This window comes from Podarcis liolepis, assembly GCF_965112155.1.
Source record: "Podarcis liolepis genome assembly, chromosome: 5".
In the NCBI taxonomy this organism is placed as follows: domain Eukaryota; kingdom Metazoa; phylum Chordata; class Lepidosauria; order Squamata; family Lacertidae; genus Podarcis; species Podarcis liolepis.
In genome coordinates this window covers 103,606,777-103,612,776 of record NC_139556.1, presented here as the reverse complement: position 1 = coordinate 103,612,776, position 6,000 = coordinate 103,606,777, and the positions used below count along the sequence as shown (strand labels likewise).

The 6,000-nt window shown below is 55.7% G+C and overlaps 1 protein-coding gene across 2 annotated transcripts in view; it reads left to right on the top strand.

The window, feature by feature from the left end:
* The first annotated feature begins 759 nt into the window (after nt 1–759).
* Nucleotides 760–6,000, top strand: part of ATP13A3 (ATPase 13A3) — a 50,296-nt gene continuing 45,055 nt past the window's right edge. For both annotated transcript variants that reach the window (XM_083503904.1, XM_083503902.1), the window contains exon 1: nt 760–839. The gene's annotated coding sequence lies outside the window, so the exon portion shown is untranslated. The remainder of the gene's footprint in view (nt 840–6,000) is intronic.

Here is a 6,000-nt window from a genome sequence, read left to right as displayed (position 1 = left end):
TTGTGCCCTCCATCTTTCCCAACATCAGGGTCTTTTCCAGGGAGTCTTCTCTTCTCATGAGGTGGCCAAAGTCTTGGAGCCTCAGCTTCAGGATCTGTCCTTCCAGGGCTGATTTCCTTCAGAATGGAGAGGTTTGACCTTCTTGCAGTCCATGGGACTCTCCAGAGTCTCCTCCAGCACCAGAATTCAAAAGCATCCATTCTTCGGCGATCAGCCTTCTTTATGGTCCAGCTCTCACTTCCATACATCACTACTGGGAAAACCAGAGCTTTTACTATACAGACCTTTGTTGGCAAGGTGATGTCTCTGCTTTTTTGCTTTTTCATATGATGTCTCGGTATGCATACATATCTTTACACACACACACATATAGGGGTAAAGGACCCCTGGGAGTTCAGTCCAGTCGCAGGCGACCCTGGGGCCTCTTCCGCCCCCCCCCCCCGCGCGGGTCCGACTGGATGCCCCTCCCCCCGGGGTTCCCTTCCGGCTCGTCCCTTCCGGGGCGGGGCGGGCGTTGCCGGGCAACCGCGAGAGGGGCCGCGCGGCGGGCGAGCGGAAGTGGGCGGGGCCGGGCGACGTCGCATCCGGCAGGGCGGCGGGGCTGAGGCGCTTCCGGCGGCCGGGGGCGCAGGCAGGCAGGCAGGCAGGCGGAGAGCTGAGGCGAGGCCCCCCCCCGCCCGCCCGCCCGGTCCCTCCGTCCGTCGCCGAAGGGGAGCCGGGAGAGGAGGCGGAGGAGGCCGGCAGGGAGGAGGCGCCTGCGCAGAGGGGAGCCGGCCGGCGGCGGCGGGCGTCGCGTGGGAAGCGGCTGACACGTGGAGGCGCCTCGGCCGCAGGTGGGTGTCCCGGGGCGGGGAAGGCCGGGCGGGGGTCTCGGGCGCCGGGTCCTGGCCGGGGTCCGGGGCTTCCCTCCCGGCCGGGGCGCCTGTCTCGCACGTGGCCCCCCTCGGGGAGGCGGCTTGGCTCTCCGGCGCCCCTCGGGCTTCCCGGCCCGGCTTCCCGCTGGGCTCTCGGCCGCGGTTCCCTTTGCCCCACGGGCCCGAGCAGGCGAGGAAATCTAGCCCGAGGCCGGATCGGAAGATGGCTGCGTGTTCCCGAGGATGCCTGGCCTCTCTCCTCAGAGCAGCGGCTGAACGTGGGGTTTGCTTAGGCGACTGCGCAGGGGGCAGGGAAATGAATCAATAGATAGACAGACTGACAGATAGATAGATAGATAGATAGAGAACCGGGAAGGGGCACCCTCGGAGAGTCTCTCCTGCACAGAGGACTTTTGAGTTCGCCCTGCCCTAGTATGTCTGCCCCCTGGGGCTTTCCCAGAGAGGGCATGGAAGGATATACAACATGGCACAACTGAGCTGGCACAGACCTGCTGCTTCCCCTAGATCTTGCCGTGTTGGGAACTTAGAGATCTTCCTATGCAGAGTGTGATGGTGAGATGTGGGAGCACCAGTGGCTCAAAGTGTCTGGGTAGAGAGCCCAGAGTTGTTGCTGCTGGTCCCCATGAAGGGCCTGCGTGGAAGGGGTAACTGTGGTGGCCCTTCAGACATGGCCAGAGGGCAGCTCCCCTCATCCCTAGCCATTGACCACCCTGGCTGCGAGTTGGGAATCCAGCCACACCTCCGAGTGACATCTTTTTCTCCCCCCTTGGCTTCAGGGGGAAGGGTGGTAGGTCAGTGGCAGAGCTCCTCCCTGCTCAAGGTGTGAAGGGTGCCAGGCTCCCTGGTATGGCCTGGGGAGACCCCTGGCTGAAAGTCCAGGCATCCCAGAGGTAGCCGGACCAATAGAGAAAGAAGGCTGTTTCCTTCTCTCCTTGTGTTTAGATGGGCAGCTGAGGAACCTAGCAGGTCTCCCCAGAGAGGGTCTTCCACAACCCGGGTGCCGCCAGAGGTTGGCACCGCTAATGAAGAGGGCACTTCCAGAACCAAGGTGGGCATCAAATACTCTGTTTCATCCAGGAACACTTGTGCCCGGGCTGCGACAACAGGCTTGATCACTGACCTAAAGAAGCCTGTTTGGCACCAGACAACCAGAATTCACTGAGGTCCATCCAGAGCAATTCTGTCCCCCCCCCCCACTGCAGGAGGGGGTCTTACTAGGATCCTTCCTGTGGTTTCAGGAAGTGCCCCTTCCCTTCGGGAGGTTCTGTCTGCTCCCATCACCCACAAGAGCCAAGGGCACTCATGGCCAGCTTCTCGCCCCAAAGGATTCTGTAGCCAGGCTGCGCAAGAACCTTCTGGTCTTGGTCAACGCGTGTTTGCGGATCGCAAAGGGGAAGGGCCCCCGCCTTGCACACGAAAGGTCCAGTGGTCAGGCCCCAGTGGCAGCACCCCCAGGCAGGGCTGGGAAAAGGCTCCCTGGCTGAAATCCTAGAGAGCTGCTACCAGTCAGTGTAGGCAGTACTGAGTCAGATTGTCAATGTAGCTGCTTGTGTTGATTTGCAAGAGATTTCAGAAGTATGGTGTGTTTGTTTTGCTCTTTATGACACCGTGAGCTGCCTCTGGCAGGCCCTGCCCATAAAGATGGCAGAATAAATGATTTTGTACATACATAAAACATTTCAGTCAATGGAGGTGCAGTTTGGATAGAATACCAAGATTCCTCGCAGCTTCGCATGTACGCCTTGGGTGGTTGTCTCAGCGCCAGAATAATCAGCCCCAGCCCTCCAAGCAGCCGCTGTGGAAAAAGCTGCTCAGAGAGGCTTTGGAATCTCTTCCTTAACCCTTTCAGAGGCTGGGGGAGAGAGGCTTCAGGATCTTGGGAATTGTGTTCCTGAGCACACTGCTGGTCTAGGTGGGCTCTTGAGTCCCCACAAGAGAAGCGTCCCTCCCCTGGCTCCCACCCTCCCGCCAGCCTTCTTTGCACCCACACGATGGCACAGGGCTTTCCTTTTCGTTTGCTTTCTGCCAAAATGCACTTGCAGCAATTAGAGGTGCTTGTTAGGGGCGGCCGCTGGGATCCTGTCCAACGGGCTCTACTGGGAGCTTGCAGGTCCTTGCCAAACACCCTGGAGATTTTCCTCATTATGGGAGTTAAATTTACAAGGAATGGCAAAATGCAGAGGGAGTGATGACATACTGGGAGCAGGGGCATTCCATTGGGCTCTGTGAGAACTTCCTCCCTGCTGCTAAAAGACCTGCTAGTTCTCAGGGTGGGGGTCAAGTTACTAAATAACTTCTGAAGCCGATCAAAGTTTACTGGATTTCTGTGACTCCCAAGTGCTAAGTGCTGCTTGGCCTTGAGCTGAACCTGCCCAGGAATAACCAGGGGTAAAGTGCGGGCTGAGGATCGCGGTGGCGCTATGGTCTAAACCACTGAGCCTCTTGGGCTTGCTGATCAGAAGGTTGGCGGTTTAAATCCCCGCAATTGAGTGAGCTCCCGTTACTCAGTCCCAGCTCCTGCCCACCTAGCAGTTCGAAAGCACGTCAAAGTGCAAGTAGATAAATAGGTACTGGTGCGGTGGGAAGGTAAATGGCATTTCCGTGCTCTGCTCTGGTTCACCAGAAGTGGCTTAGTCCTGCTGGCCTCGTGACCCGGAGGCTGCCTGCGGACAAACGCTGGCTCCCTCGGCCTATAGAGTGAGATGAATGCTGCAACCCCAAAGTCATCCGCGACTGGACCTAATGGTCAGGGGTACCTTTACCTTTAAAGTGCGAGCTGAGTGCAAAAGTTTGGGTTGCCTTCCTGCAGAGCATTCACAGTGCTGGACCACAAGCAGCTTTCTTTTTAAAAAGGACCAGACAGATTCATGGAAGAGGAGGGATGTCTGGCCTAGTGTACGCCGTGGATATGATGCCTGCCAGACATCGTTGTGGGTGAAGAGGGCGTGGCAGCACACCTGCATAAGAGCTTCCGGGCGCATCTGCTTGCTGGAGTTGGATCTGGGGCAGGATGGGCCCCCTGGGTCTGTTGCACAGGTCGGCAAGGCAAGCGCTGGTGCGCCTGTGGTTCACATGTGGCTAGCAGATGGTGCAGAGGACCCTTCCGTGGCTCCCTGGTGTGTAAGTAGAAGGGGGCATTGTGCTGCAGTTACAATTTGCGTGGGAAAACATAGTGTGGACACCCTGTTAGGCTTTGCTGGCCTGCAGTAAGCAAAGAGGGTCTCCTTCGCACATGAGCAATTCCATCCTTGGGTGAGTCATTGTGCGGAAAAAGGTCCAGTCAATCTCTGTGTGTGTTTTTCTCGGTGTGCCCGTCAGAAGTGAGTTAGAAGTGAGCCCTGCCAAGTCCAACGAGGACTTGCTCCCAAGTGTCTGCTGGACTGCAGCAGTAACACATGACCAAGGATCACAGATCTAGGCACCAACAGTTCCTGGGATTGTTACAATCTTTGCTTTCAAATCCAGCTGGGTCAACCACCAAGTGCGGCATGCTTTTCACAACAGAACATATATTTATGTAAAGAATCCACTTTTTACGAATGTAAATACCATTTTGGTTTGGTGCTTGCTAGATACAATGGTCTTCCTTAAGCCTAAACTCTGAAACAAAAGCCCACATTATACCAGAAAGCCCAAGATGGGAAGTGATAAAATGGGCATTGAGAGGAGGGCTTTGTTGAACCGATCTGGTATGCTTGCAAGATTTCCAGGTATTCACTGAGCAGTGATGTCATGCTTATTGTACCAGGTTTGTTAGTGGAGTAAAGTGTGAAGCTTTGTTTGCTGTTCAGCAACTGAGCCATTCTAGCAGCAGAAGTAGTTTCTTGGGTGGAGGGTGGGGGGCTTGTCTGTACCAAGGCAAGGCAGAGAATCAGGGAGTATAAAGTTGGACTGGGGTGGGGGCGGGATGGGGGCTGGAAGCCCAGGCTGGGAGCAGCAGTGGCAGCACCTCCAATTTGGCTAGCTAGACTCCAGCTGGAGGAGTCCAAGGCACTGGGAGGTCACTTGCCCCAGGCATGAGCTGCTTTCCACCTTCTGTCCACAGGAGCCTCTTCAAAGGGCACTGGAATTAATCTTTGTTTGCAGGTACAAATAATAACTTTTCAGAGACGTGCTTGGGTGGAAATTCAGTAGTCTCTTTGTATATACTGTATAGGATCAATATTTGACATTTCAGGCAAAGCAGAAATCCCGAATAGCAGCACCTGGAGGCATCAGTTGGGTGATCTGCTTAAACTGGAAAGGTCCACCACCCTTTCCCCTCGTTCCTGCACTCTCAGCATCACGAGGCCTCCTGATGACCTGGGCAGATGCCTGCTCAGGTGGCCACGCGTCTTCCCAGGGGGTTTGTCCCCGTGCCTTCCAGCACTCTGGGTGGAGGTGGAGCCGTTGGTTCCTCCTGGAGCGTTCTTTTCGGAGAAGAACCGCAGGAAGAATAATATCTGTTATTACACAGCGAGATGGACAAAGCCTTTTGGGCCAACAGCTAGCATAGCAGAACGAGGGAGGAGGAGGAGAGAGGCACCAGCCAGGTAAAGGGGGGGTGGCATCCTGCAGCAAGCCCCATGGGGTGTTTCTGAAAGGCCATCTCCCTTGGTGGCACCGCGTCACTTCTGTGAGCGGAGCAATTCTGCGTTGGAGCATGACTTGCACATGGATGAAACTTTTAGTGGTGTTCAGGGAGCTTGGAGCCAAACTGGCTGTTGAAAAGCAGAACCGAAGATCCAGGCCATATTTCAACTCATCCCCAAACAGTTCTAGTTGTTTGGCTGGCTGACTGCAGTAGCAGAAAAGGTGCTTATGGAGTTAATCCGGGCTGGACTCTTTATGCTCTTTCCTCCTCTTGACCAGGCGATGGAGTTGACCACCTGAAAGGGATCTGACCAAGGAGCCAGTGGCTGCTCAAGGAGGATAAGGAGATTGTAGAAAAGCTGCGTCTGTCTTCACAGCAGAAGATAAAGGGCAGCTCCCAGTTGTGAACTTGCTTTTGCAGGAGGGGAGTCTGAGGAACTGAAGCAGGTGGTGGTTCAGGCTAGTGGTGAGCTGGGGAGGACAGGTGTAAAAATTGGGTTTGTGTGTGTGTGTGGGGGGGGGAGAAGTCTGCTTCTTGTGTTATAATAACCCA